Raw genomic sequence first — 14,908 nt, 5'->3', positions numbered from 1 at the left:
CCTTGCTAAATATATCTCAAATTCCGTGTTACTATTAAGAAAATGAACCTTGTGTACTTATTTGTCAACTTTAGAGCTGAATATAAACTTGGGCTAATCTGTAACAAAAACCCAGAGTGTATATAATTGTGAATGTATTACAGGGGTTTCTCCTATTTCTAGTAGTGCCAAGTTATCCACAAGAGGGAGGGATAGTCTGTTCAAATGAGTATACCAGTATATACTGTATCTTGCTGCTTAAGTGGATGACTTGTCTTTGCTAATGGCTTTGTTTCATTTCAAGTGAAAAGACATCAGTCTGACAGACGAGGACAAAATGTGTTGGAATCAGGTCCAATTTTATATTTTATGCACACCCCACTCTTATTTTTACTCCGTCATTATTCCTGTTTAAGGGTACAGAGCTAAGCAAAACATTATTGTGTGTGGCATATTGATATCAATAAGCATAACAGTTTTTAACCTTTTCGCTAACATTAGTGTCAGTATTTATTGCATGTACACAGTATCTCAGATACGGTATACCTGTGGATTATTTGACAATTATGAAATTCAGTTCACATTTTTTTTATAATATTAATTTGGTCCTAACAACACCGAAATGAATTATATTTAGTAAAATATAATGTAGTAGATTCAAAATGATATGAAACTAGTTTTGAATTATATCCACAGTTTTAATTACAACTAGGTTTTCTGCACAAATCATTATAAGAAGATCATTTTTTCAGGGACAGTAAGCTAAGACCAGTATCTGGGTCTCTCATACGCCTCTCCACAAGCAGCAGGTAGGTGTCAGGGTCATCGAGGATCTGGTTAATTTCCTCAAAGTATCCTCTCTGGTATTAGGGTGACTATATTATCTCACCCATTGTCAATGATCTTCTATTGCTGATCTCTCTTTAGTTTTGAAATATTTTTAGAGAGTAACTTCTAATTGACCTGCATTGATGACCACAGTTTTGTCTTTGCCTTCTCTGTTAATCTGTGAAACTCACCTCCACCTTCTCCATCTAGTGGGAGAAGTAACAGTCCTGTCTGAGAATCTTTTTCACTCTGAATGTATGTTTGTGTTTTCCTTGGTATTGGGGTCAAATAATCGTTTCCTGCCATTGTTTGGATTGGACATTATTCAATTTGTTTCTTAAAGGTAGCCTTTTTTCTTGGCAACATGAACAGGTATCCTGTGGCTGTTGACTGGCTCAATTATTCCCCCTTTTACAATTTGTGCTTCTAGCAGATGCATCCCGTGGCCTTCCTCGATCAGATATTTTTTTTATAGCTTCAAATAAAGATATTGTGGCATATGTGAATGGATCTACATATCCAGTGACTGTTTATTCAGCTGAAAGTAGTTTTTCATGTATTTCTACTCCTATTAGCCTTTCTCTTGAGGCCTCATCAACAGATAGTTATTTGTTCTTGATTGGATCGATAAAAAACCCTGTTGCAGCCTGAGCCTCAAGCAGTACCAGTGCAATACCAGGTGTTAGCAAATCTTGCATCTTTGCCTCATAAAAGCTCATTACTTTTTTGGATGGAAGAATCCAGATGCCAGCAACACTTCCTGTACCCCTTATGTATTGCTTCGCAGATTCCAGTTGGTCCACTTGTTCAATAGTTACTGTTCCTTCCTCCAAACTCTTGAAGGTACTGGCTTCAATTATGCTTGATTCGCAGAGAGTTGTTTTGCAGAGACCGGCTTTCTCAGACCTGTTGTTTTCAGAGTTTGATTCTTCTCCAGTTTTGTAATAGTGAAATTTCCCAAAGTGATGATTACTTGTATGGTTATTGTCTTTGTTCTGTATTTATCAAGGAACTGGAGTCTCTGATCATCAGTAAAGTATCCAGAGTGAATCAAATCCCAAAGAGAGACTATCATTCCTGAATAACACCCCACTAAAATGCTAACCGTTGTCTTTTCAAACTCCTGTTTTATCTCAGCGTCTGAGTACATTTTCTCCGGTTTCTCCTGTGTTTTTGTTTTGTCCATCAGTGGCAGAAGAAACAGACCCGTCTCTGGATCCTTTATACACTGCTCCATCATTCCCATGTAGGTCAGGTTTGCTTGTGTCCTTGGGTCAAAGAATCCCTTGGTGTCATCACTAAGATGATGACTGTCAGGTTTTGATTAAGCTCTGCATCAAAGTATCCCTCTCTGTATGCAACTTCAAGGGGAAAATGAAGACACTTCAATGGGTCGATGATGCCAACTGTTGCAATCTGGGATTCAAGTAAATTAATGTCATGCTGCTGCAGGATCAGATATTTTTTCATGGCCTGGAAGAGTGAGCTTTTTATCAGTGTAGGGGTCTTTGTAGCCAGTTACTGCCTTCTCTGCTGATAAGAGATTTTTGTACAGTTCTGGGCCAATTACCTTCTATTTCAGAGCCTAGTCCACAGTCAGTTTCTGGTTCTGAAGAGGGTAGGGTCAATGATAAAGCCTGTGGCAGCTTGTTCTTCCAGAAGAGATGATGTGATCTTGTAGGTTGACTCTTGTTGCTTTTGAGGAGAAGATGACATCCCTGTGCTGGGATCAGTGACACACCTGGCCATAAGCTGCAGGTATGAGAGGTTCTCATGAGTGTTGGGGTCAAAGAATCCCTTAGTGTCATTACCGGGATCATAAAGAATCGGATCCATTTCCTCATCGAAATAGTCCCTCTTGAAGGCTACATGGACAATAATACGATGGCTGTTAACAGTGTCAATGATTCCTCCAGTGGCAATCTGTGCCTCCAGCAGACAAATTCCATGGTCTTGTAAGTCTTGGAACAGAGAGATGGTTTCGCCAGTTATGGATCTTTGTAACCAGTCACTGCTTTCTCTGCTGAACGCAGTGTTCCATGAGGGTCAGGCCCCACTATGTTTACCTTCACTGCCTCATCCACTGAAAACGTTCTATTCCAGTAGAATCAGTGCAGTTCCTGGCATCAGCTTTCCCTTTCATCTGGCCTGCTAGATTGTTATGATCTGAGAATCAGGAAGCAAAACACCTGCAACGTTAACTTACCCTTGTAAGTATATTTTAACAGGTTTATCCTCTGACCTCCTTCACTGTCTTCTTCCCACTGTTGAGTTCCTGCAGGACATCCTCGCTAATGATATCTGCCTCCACCAGCTGCATTGCTGTGACAGTCTCCCGGATACCTTCAAAAACGACATTGGTTGTTTTCACTGATTGCTCTATAACCTCCAGAATTATGATGATCGTCTTCATTGTAAGGTGTCCCTGCGTGTATTGCCGATTTATGTCTTTCCTCTGATGTATTCGTCAAAGTATTCTGACATCAGCAATTCTCAAAGGGATAGTCTTTCCCATGTATTTCCCAAAAGTCTCTGTCACCCTCACTTTGAAGTTAATTTCATTGACTATCAAACTAAACTTATGATTCCGGCATCTGACTGTTCTTGAAGAGGAAGCAGAGTCCAGTGGCTGGGTCGATGACGCATCGTCCAATCAGCTCAAGGTACGTCAGAGTTTCCTTTGTGTTTGGATCAAAGAATCCTTTGGAGACGTCTCCTGAGTCTTCAAGTATTGCATTCATGTCCTTATCAAATCAACCTTGCTTGTAGGCCACAACTACAGGAAGTCTGATTGTTGATGGGATCAATTACTCATCCTGTGGTGATTTGAGCTGCCAGTAAGCGAATCCTTCGCTCTTTCACGATTAGGGCCTTTGACAGTGACTGAAACAGGGATATTGTTTCAATTGTGTAGGGGTCTTTGTATTCTGTGACTGCTCGCTCAGCCGAGAGCAACTTGGCATGGTAGTTTGGGCCCACAGGTTTGTTTTTGATAGCCTCGTCTACATTGAATTTCTTGTTTTGAACAGGGTCAATCATGAATCCAGTGGCCTGTGCCTCAAGAAGAACCAGTGCTGTTCCATGCATTAGAATGCCCTGCTTCATGGCATGATAGATGCTCATTCTCTGATTGGATGAGAGCATAGCTACACCAGAGATACTCTCTTTACCTCCCAGGTACTCTTTCACAGTCTCCATGAGCATCACATTCTGAGTGGTTGTTTTTCCTTCCTGCAAGTCGTCATAGGTCTCTTTGTCAATGATGTTTGCCGCCAGGAGCTCAGTGGAGGACACCCCCCTTTGCAGGCCTTTGAAGGTGATGCATACTGGGAGCAGCAAGCCAGTGTCAGGATCCACCATGCATTTCTCTATCAGATGTGGGTAGCTGAGATTTTCTTGTGAGTTTAGATCATAGAACACTTTGACCTCCTCAATCTGGTCAGAGAGTAAGCCTTTTTCATAGTGGCCTTTCTCAATTGCTGAGTCCACTAAAACATTTATTTCCAACAGGGTCAAATAGGCCTTTTGTGGATACCTGTACCTCAAGCAACCGGGATCCATAATATTTTGGAATCACATACCTTTGTACGGCTTGGAATACAGATATTTTTTCATTAGTGTAGGGATCTGTGTCAACAGCTCTCTCTGCAGCAAGGAGTTTTTCTCTCATCTCAGGTCCAACAATTCCTTTCTTGACATCTTCTTCTACTGGAACTTTCCAGTTGTTGATTGGGTCTATGATTCCCTCAGTGGCGGCCTAGGCCTCCAACAGGGCCAATGCTCTGCCAGGCTTCAGTAGACGTTTCCTCAAGGTTTGATATATTGCTATATTATGCTTTGTCTTCTCCAGGAAGACTCCAGCTACTGCACCAGTGCCTTGTGCATGGCCATTTTCCTTCCCTTCCATATCTTTAGTGATCAACTCCAACTTGACTTTCAAATCTGTGTAAAGACAAATAATATTTTGTTAACCCTCTGGAATCTAAGGGTGAATTGCAATGAGTACTGGACAGCATACTATCTCAAGGCAATCTCTCATAAACATTTCAATGCGAGCTAAAATCACCCGCACAGCTGATCTCAATTGCAACAACAGAATTGCCGCTTTTGTCAGTGTCAACTTTTAGTCCTGGTTGCTGTCAACATCTTTGAAGACATTTTCACTTTGGTGAGTATAGAGCCCCACAGTAGAATCATCATAATACCTATAAAACCTAGCAGTTAAACACAGAAATGATTTCAATAATTTTTTCTACTACAGAACCACTTTCATGTAGGCTTTCACTGGCATGACATTTTGATAACTGAGGAAATATCTCTGACAAAGTTACTTTTTATCAATGTATTCGGCTCTATTTACTCTCAGATTCAAAAATTCTAATTATTAGCGTCAAAGTAGACATGCAAGACTATAAATCCCTGCAAGCTCCTGTACGCATTCTCGAGTTGGGACTTTTGATCAAATCAAATGTATTTATAAAGCCCTTCTTACATCAGCTGATATCTCAAAGTGCTGTACAGAAATCCAGGCTAAAACCCCAAACAGGAAGCAATGCAGGTGTAGAAGCACGGTGGCTAGGAAAAACTCTCCTCTTCTGGCTGTGCCGGGTGGAGATTATAACAGAACATGGCCAAGATGTTCAAATGTTCATAGATGACCAGCAGGGTCAAATAATAATCACAGTGGTTGTCGAGGGTGCAACAGGTCAGCACCTCAGGAGTAAATGTCAGTTGGCTTTTCATAGCCGGTCATTCAGAGTACCTCTACCGCTCCTGCTGTCTCTAGAGAGTTGAAAACAGCAGGTCTGGGACAGGTAGCACGTCCAGTGAACAGGTCAGGATTCCATAGCCGCAGGCAGAACAGTTGAGACTGGAGCAGGAGCACGGGCCAGGTGGACTGGGGACAGCAAGGAGTCCTCAGGCCAGGTCGTCCTGAGGCATGGTCCTAGGGCTCAGGTCCTCCGAGAGAGAGAGAGAGAAAAAAAGAGAGAGAGAGAGCATACTTAAATTCACACAGGACACCGGATAAGACAGGAAAAATACTCCAGATATAACAGACTGACCCCCCTCCCGACACAAACTACTGCAGCATAAATACTGAGACAGGAGGGGTCGGGAGACACTGGCCCCATCCGACGATACCCCCGGACAGGGCCAAACAGGCAGGATATAACCCCACCCACTTTGCCAAAGCACAGCCCCCACACCACTAGAGGGATAGCTTCAACCACCAACTTACCATCCTGAGACAAGGCCGAGTATAGCCCAAGTGATGCATATACAGTGGCAAGAAAAAGTATGTGAACCCTTTGGAAATACCTGGATTTCTGCATAAATTGGCTACAAAATTTGATCTGAACTTCAACTAGGTCACAACAATAGACAAACACAGTCTGCTTAAACTAATAACACACAACAATAAGTGTTCATGTATTTATTGAACACACCGTGTAAACATTCACAGTGCAGGGTGAAAAAAGTATTTGAACCCTTGGATTTAATAACTGGTTGACCTTCCTTTGGCAGCAATAACTTCAACCAAACGTTTTCACTATGCTCAGAAGGAATTTGGACCATTCCTCTTCACAAAACTGTTTCAGTTCAGCAATATTCTTGGGATGTTTGGTGTGAACTGCTCTCTTGAGGTCATGCCACAGCATCTCAATCAGGTTGAGGTCAGGACTTTGACTGGGCCACTCCAGAAGGTGTATTTTCTTCTGTTGAAGCCATTCTGCTGTTGATTTACTTCTCTGTTTTGGGTCGTTGTCCTGTTGCATCATCCAACTTCTGTTGAGTTTCAATTGGAGGACAGATAGCTTAACGTTCTCCTGCAAAATGTCTTGATAAACTTGGGAGTTCATTTTCCCGTCCATGATAGCAAGCTGTCCAGGCCCTGAGGCAGCAAAACAGCCCCAAACCATGATGCTCCCTCACCATACTTTACAGTTGGGATAAGGTTTTGATGTTGGTGTGCTGTGCCCTTTTTTATCCACACATAGTGTTGTGTGTTCCTTCCAAACAACTCAACTGTAGTTTCATCTGTCCACAGAATATTTTGCCAGTAGCGCTGTGGAACATCCAGGTGCACGTTTGCAAACTTCAGTATTTTTTGGACAGCAGTGGCTTCTTCCGTGGTGTCCTCCCATGAACACCATTCTTGTTTAGTTAGCATCTTCCAGAGATTTCTGTAAGTCTTTAGCTGACACTAGGATTCTTCTTAACCTCATTCAGCATTCTGCGCTGTGCTCTTGCAGTCATCTTTGCAGGATGGTCACTCCTAGGGAGAGTAGCAACAGTGCTGAACTTTATCCATTTATAGACAATTTGTCTTACCGTGGACTGATGAACGTAAAGGATTTTAGAGACACTTTTGTAACCCTTTCCAGCTTTATGCAAGTCAACAATTCTTCATCTGAGGTCTTCTGAGAACTCTTTTGTTCGAGGCATGGTTCACATCAGGCAATGCTTCTTGTAAATAGCAAACTCAAATGTTATGAGTATTTTGTATAGGACAAGGCAGCTAAAACCAACATCTCCAATCTCGTCTCATTGATTGGACTCCAGGTTAGCTGACTACTGACTCCAATTTGCTTTTGGAGAAGTCATTAGCCTAAGTGTTCACATACTTTTTCCAACCTACACTGTGAATGTTAAAAATGTGTATTCAATTATAGACAAGAAAACTACAATAATTTGTGTGTTATTAGTTTAAGCACACCGTGTTTGTCTATTGTTGTGACTTAGATGAATATCAGATCAAATTTGATGACTTATTTATGCAGAAATCCAGGTAATTCCAAAATGTTCAAACTTTTTCTTGTCATTGTACTAATGCAAATCCATATGTTACATGTGGTTAAGTTTATGCTACCTACTCTTCAAGAGGTTACTGTGCATTTTCCAGGGGCTTAATGGCAGTTGGTCACTGGAAAGTTCATGTTTAATTTTCAATAACTTACTCAGCTTGCTGCAAGTAGTTTAGATTGGTTGGATATCATACAGTGTAACCCGTTGTAACAAATGTGAGAAGGCATGTGCCTTCACATGAATTATTTTTTTCAAAAATTACTGGCGAACCTTCACAATTTATCCCTGAAAGCTGAAATCAACGGGATTACCGCACAGCGCGGGATTTCACTGTGAACAAAGGAAAAATGGTTACTCTCCCTTTGATAGCTTAGCATCTAGTGCAAAGCTAGCCCTTCTTGTACAGGAATATCACTTTCAAGCACAACAGGGTTCCCTTCAATACGGGAACTAACAACGTCTCATGTTCAACCCAATCAGTGTTTCTTTGCTAGCAATGTTTTACCGGAACATGTGGTAACATAAAGAAATACTCGCCTTGATCTACTCACGCTACTGAAACGCGAGAGATGGAGAGATAATAATTTTGCTTCGTTCAAACTAATATATCTACTCAAATTTCTTTAATTGGCCAGCCCGGCTCATATGTCCTTAAGAAATTAATAACAACCGAGTCTGATCGCGCCTGAAACGCGAACGACAGAAATAGTACTTCGCTTTTGGCCCAACGAGTCTATTTCTCAGAATTCCTAAATCGGCCAGCCCATAGGCATAGGCATTCAGTAATTCAGGATTCACTTACCCTACACACTGACTTTTCGTCAGATGTGTTGTACAAGAGTCAATCTCTCCCTAGTATCTGGATGAAAAGGAAACACACACACCCCACTCTCAACAATAATCCTGCCTACAGTGCTTTTGGTGTATTACGTAATTTGCTACACAATTCATATAGACTGAATTCAACAGTAAGGCCTTGTTTTATTTTAGATTACTCACACTGGGGCTCCAATATGTTGCGACGTACCTTTCATTAATCCGATGACTTATGTATCGAATCAACTATGTTTAATTGTTACTCAATTAAATTAATCATGTAACAATTAACTCATTAGGGTTTGGGGCACCACGGAAGAAGTTGTTTAACCAGTTACCATCTCCCAAATTAAACTCTAGATGATATAAGATATATATAATTTATTAATCATTACCTCATATCAGTCTCATAATTCTGAACGTTACATACTTCTTGCATCTACACACATCCCAGTCTTACTGATCATTCCGTACCACACAAATGTATTTAATTATTTATTTACTAACTAATGAAATGATTACAAGTACTTATGTTTTTCACTGAAATTGTCCCCATCATCCTATCTGAATGTTTGTTTTATCTTGTTCATTTTAAAGATGATGATACAAAAATAAAAAAAATAAACGTATGGTTTTTTTCATTGTATTATCTAAACCAGATATATTATGTTATATTCTCCTACATTCAATTCACATTTACACAAACGTCAGAGTGTTCTCTTTTAAATAGTACCAAGAATATGCATATCCTTGGTTCTGTGCCTGAGCTACAGGCTGTTAGATTTGGGTATGTCTTCAGGCGGAAATTGAAAAAAGTAGGGGGTAGCTCTAAGAGGTTTTTTAAATGTATTTGGCTAAGGTGTATGTAAACTTCTGACTTCAACTGTATCTATGTTGTATGTACGTATATATGTTTGAATGTTTATGTATGCGTATGTATATATGTGTGTGTATATGGATATATAAATTCAGCAAAAAAAGAAACGTCCCTTTTTCAGGACCCTGTCTTTCAGAGTTTTCAAAGATAAATCATAAACATTTAATGAACATGCACCTGTGGAACAGTCGTTAAGACACTAACAGCTTACAGACGTTAGGCAATTAAGGTCACAGTTATGAAATCTTAGGACACTAAAGTGGCCTTTCTTCTGACTCTGGAAAAACACCAAAAGAAAGATGTCCCTGCTCATCTGCGTGAACGTGCCTTAGGCATGCTGCAAGGAGGCATAAAGACTACAGATGTGGCCAGGGCAATAAATTGCAATGTCCGTACTGTGAGACGCCTAAGACAGCGCTACAGGGAGACAGAACGGACAGCTGATCGTACTCGCAGTGGCAGGCCACGTGTAGAACACCTGCACAGGATCGGTACATCCGAACATCACACCTGTGGGACAGGTACAGGATGGCAACAACAACTGCGTCACACCTTGAACGCACAATTCCTCCATCAGTGCTCAGCCTGTCCGCAATAGGCTGAGAGAGGCTGGACTGAGGGCTTTGTAGGCTTGTTGTAAAGGCAGGTCCTCACCAGACACCACCAACAACTTCGCGTATCGTTACAAACCCACTGTCGCAGGACCAGACAGGACTGGCAAAAGGTGCTCTTCACTGACGAGTCGCGATTTTGTCTCACCAGGGGTGATGGTCGGATTCGCGTTTCTTGTCGAAGGAATGAGTGTTACACCGAGGCCTGTACTCTGGAGCGGGATCGATTTGGAGGTGGAGGGTCCGATGTGGTCTGGGGCGGTGTGTCACAGCATCATCGGACTGAGCTTGTTGTCATTGCAGGCAATTTCAACGCTGTGCGTTACAGGGAAGACATCCTCCTCCCTCGTGCTACCCTTCCTGCAGGCTCATCCTGACATGATCCTCCAGCATGACAATGCCACGAGCCATACTGCTCGTTCCTTGCGTGATTTCCTGCAAGACAGGAATGTCAGTGTTCTGCCATGGCCAGCGAAGAGCCCGGATCTTAATCCCATTGAGCACATCTGGGACCTGTTGAATCAGAGGGTGAGGGCTAGGGCCATTCCCCCCAGAAATGTCCATGGAAGAGTGGGGTAACATCTCACAGCAAGAACTGGCAAGTCCAAGAGGAGGAGATGCACTGCAATACTTAATGCAGCTGGTGGCCACACCAGATACTGACTGTTATTTTTGATTTGGAACCCCCTTTATTCAGGGACACATTATTCCATTGCTGTTAGTCACATGTCTGTGGAACTTGTTCAGTTTATGTCTCAGTTTTTGAATCTTGTTATGTTCATACAAATATTGACACGTTAATTTAGCTGAAAATAAACGCAGTTGACAGTGAGAGGATGTTTATTTTTTGCTGAGTTTATATGAATGCCCATCCATTTGCCTTGGATTTTTTTAGTCCTGATTCCTGTGACTAATCAATTTGGCTATTTAAGCTCTGAATATCAGCTACCCAACTTTATCAAGCGTTATCCTGAGCCTATTTGCAATGCATTTACACAGCCAGAAATGCTAAAGTATTTAATTTTTTCGGTATGATCAGTTTGTCAAAAATGTTTGGGTACAAACTTGAAACTTAACTTACATTTTACGAATCTATCACCGGGTGTCTTTCAGAGATATTTTTTACTCATCTCTGACAAGTTCTATCATGTTTCTGATTCTGAGCCATTTAGACATCCATGAAATACTGTTTTTTTTCATAAGGAGGTAATTCAGACATTTCAGCCTCAGAGTTTTTTCAATCCAAGATGTTTGTACATACAGTGGGGCAAAAAAAGTATTTAGTCAGCCACCAATTGTGCAAGTTCTCCCACTTAAAAAGATGAGGCCTGTAATTTTCATCATAGGTACACTTCAAATATGACAGACAAAATGAGAAAAAAAATCCAGAAAATCACATTGTAGGATTTTTAATGAATTTATTTGCAAATTATGGTGGAAAATAAGTATTTGGTCACCTACAAACAAGCAAGATTTCTGGCTCTCACAGACCTGTAACTTCTTCTTTAAGAGGCACCTCTGTCCTCCACTCATTACCTATATTAATGGCACCTGTTTGAACTTGTTATCAGTATAAAAGACACCTGTCCACAACCTCAAACAGTCACACTCCAAACTCCACTATGGCCAAGACCAAAGAGCTGTCAAAGGATACTAGAAACAAAATTGCAGACCTGCAACAGGCTGGGAAGACTGCATCTGCAATAGGTAAGCAGCTTGGTTTGAAGAAATCAACTGTGGTAGCAATTATTAGGAAATGGAAGACATACAAGACCACTGATAATCTCCCTCGATCTGGGGCTCCACGCAAGATCTCACCCCGTGGGGTCAAAATGATCACAAGAACGGTGAGCAAAAATCCCAGAACCACACGGGGGGACCTAATGAATGACCTGCAGAGAGCTGGGACCAAGGTAACAAAGCCTACCATCAGTAACACATTACGCCGCCAGGGACTCAAATCCTGCAGTGCCAGATGTGTCCCCCTGCTTAAGTCAGTACATGTCCAGGCCCGTCTGAAGTTTTCTAGAGAGCATTTGGATGATCCAGAAGAAGATTGGGAGAGTGTCATATGGTCAGATGAAACCAAAATATAACTTTTTGGTAAAAACTCAACTCGTCATGTTTGGAGGACAAAGAATGCTGAGTTGCATCCAAAGAACACCATACCTACTGTGAAGCATGGGGGTGGAAACATCATGCATTGGGGCTGTTTTTCTGCAAAGGGACCAGGACGACTGATCAGTGTAAAGGAAAGAATGAACGGGGCCATGTATCGTGAGATTTTGAGTGAAAACCTCCTTCCACCAGCAAGGGCATTGAAGATGAAACGTGGCTGGATCTTTCAGCATGACAATGATCCCAAACACACCGCCCGGGCAACGAAGGAGTGGCTTCGTAAGAAGCATTTCAAGGTCCTGGAGTGACCTAGCCAGTCTCCAGATTTCAACCCCATAGAAAATCTTTGGAGGGAGTTGAAAGCCCAGCAACAGCCCCAAAACAGCACTGCTCTAGAGGAGATCTGCATGGAGGAATGGGACAAAATACCAGCAACAGTGTGTGAAAACCTTGTGAAGACTTACAGAAAACGTTTGACCTCTGTCATTGCTAACAAAGGGTATATAACAAAGTATTGAGATAAACTTTTGTTATTGACCAAATACTTATTTTCCACCATAATTTGCAAATAAATTCATTAAAAATCCTACAATGTGATTTTCTGGATTTTTTTCTCATTTAGTCTGTCATAGTTGAAGTGTACATATGATGAAAATTACAGGCCTCTCTCATCTTTTTAAGTGGGAGAACTTGCACAATTGGTGGCTGACTAAATACTTTTTTGCCCCACTGTAATCACTTGTGGAATGTTTTAACAGCAGTTGACAGTGATAAAGGTTGTGATTGATTACCTGGCACAATGGAGAGAGAGTTCCATCCCACATGGGTGTGTGGGAGGAACAGGTGGAACCAGGTGTTCACTTGCGATGTGAAAGACCGGTTCGTGACAACACTTATGAGCCAATCGAAGTCTTTCATTTCGAAAGAAATTAGCACCAGACTGGTGTTATTGCCTAGATTCATGGCACTGTCTGGGTACGTGTAAAGCATATGTGAAACACAGTTATACAATGCCATTAGGAGTTTAGTGATTGAGGTATACTTTATTCCAAAACATTGCGTCAAGCCTACACTTTATCAGAAGTAGGATTGAAGTCAGAAGATTACATACACCTTAGCCAAATACATTTAAAATCAGTTTTTCACAATTCCTGACGTTTAATCAGAGTAAAAATTCCCTGTCTTAGGTCAGTTAGGATCACCACTTTATTTTAAGAATGTGAAATGTCAGAATAATAGTTGGGAGAATGATTTATTTCAGCTTTTATTTCTTTCATCACATTCCCAGTGGGTCAGAAGTTTACATAAACTCAATCACTATTTTTTGTAGCATTGCCTTTAAATTGTTTAACTTGGGTCAAACATTTTGGGTAGCCTTCCACAAGCTTTCCACATTAAGTTGGGTGAATTTTGGCCACTTCCTCCTTACACAGCTGGTGTAACGGAGTCAGGTTTGTAGGCCTCCTTGCTCGCACACGCTTTTTCAGTTCTGCCCACAAATTTTCAATAGGTTTGAGGTCAGGGATTTGTGATGGCCACTCCAATACCTTGACATTGATAAAGATAAAGAATATGATGTACATAAGGATATATGAATGAGTGATGGTACAGAGCAGCATAGGCAAGATACAGTAGATGATATTGAGTACAGTATATACATATGAGATGAGTATGTAAACAAAGTGGCATAGTTAAAGTGGCTAGTGATACATGTATTACATAAGGATGCAGTCGATGATATACAGTGCCTTGCGAAAGTATTCGGCCCCCTTGAACTTTGCGACCTTTTGCCACATTTCAGGCTTCAAACATAAACATATAAAGCTGTATTTTTTTGTGAAGAATCAACAACAAGTGGGACACAATCATGAAGTGGAACGACATTTATTGGATATTTCAAACTTTTTTAACAAATCAAAAACTGAAAAATTGGGCGTGCAAAATTATTCAGCCCCTTTACTTTCAGTACAGCAAACTCTCTCCAGAAGTTCAGTGAGGATCTCTGAATGATCCAATGTTGACCTAAATGACTAATGATGATAAATACAATCCACCTGTGTGTAATCAAGTCTCTGTATAAATGCACCTGCACTGTGATAGTCTCAGAGGTCCGTTAAAAGCGCAGAGAGCATCATGAAGAACAAGGAACACACCAGGCAGGTCCGAGATACTGTTGTGAAGAAGTTTAAAGCCGGATTTGGATACAAAAAGATTTCCCAAGCTTTAAACATCCCAAGGAGCACTGTGCAAGCGATAATATTGAAATGGAAGGAGTATCAGACCACTGCAAATCTACCAAGACCTGGCCGTCCCTCTAACCTTTCAGCTCATACAAGGAGAAGACTAATCAGAGATGCAGCCAAGAGGCCCATGATCACTCTGGATGAACTGCAGAGATCTACAGCTGAGGTGGGAGACTCTGTCCATAGGACAACAATCAGTCGTATATTGCACAAATCTAGCCTTTATGGAAGAGTGGCAAGAAGAAAGCCATTTCTTAAAGAAAAAAGTGTTGTTTAAAGTTTGCCACAAGCCACCTGGGAGACATGCCAAACATGTGGAAGAAGGTGCTCTGGTCAGATGAAACCAAAATTGAACTTTTTGGCAACAATGCAAAACGTTATGTTTGGCGTAAAAGCAACACAGCTGAACACACCATCCCCACTGTCAAACATGGTGGTGGCAGCATCATGGTTTGGGCCTGCTTTTCTTCAGCAGGGACAGGTAAGATGGTTCAAATTGATGGGAAGATGGATGGAGCCAAATACAGGACCATTCTGGAAGAAAACCTGATGGAGTCTGCAAAAGACCTGAGACTGGGACGGAGATTTGTCTTCCAACAAGACAATGATCCAAAACATAAAGCAAAATC

At 41.3% G+C, this 14,908-nt stretch overlaps 3 pseudogenes; all 3 read right to left on the bottom strand.

The window, feature by feature from the left end:
- Positions 1 to 933: 933 nt before the first annotated feature.
- LOC139372304 (desmoplakin-A-like) lies at positions 934 to 1,882 on the bottom strand (annotated as a pseudogene).
- Positions 1,883 to 2,403: 521 nt separating this feature from the next.
- Positions 2,404 to 3,220, bottom strand: LOC139372303 (desmoplakin-A-like; annotated as a pseudogene).
- A 166-nt stretch (positions 3,221 to 3,386) lies between these two features.
- LOC139372302 (plectin-like) lies at positions 3,387 to 4,714 on the bottom strand (annotated as a pseudogene).
- Positions 4,715 to 14,908: the final 10,194 nt, after the last annotated feature.

Source organism: Oncorhynchus clarkii, chromosome 18 (genome assembly GCF_045791955.1).
Source record: "Oncorhynchus clarkii lewisi isolate Uvic-CL-2024 chromosome 18, UVic_Ocla_1.0, whole genome shotgun sequence".
Lineage (NCBI taxonomy): Eukaryota > Metazoa > Chordata > Actinopteri > Salmoniformes > Salmonidae > Oncorhynchus > Oncorhynchus clarkii.
The sequence above is the reverse complement of the archived record's forward strand: the minus strand, read 5'-3'. Positions and strand labels throughout refer to the sequence as shown.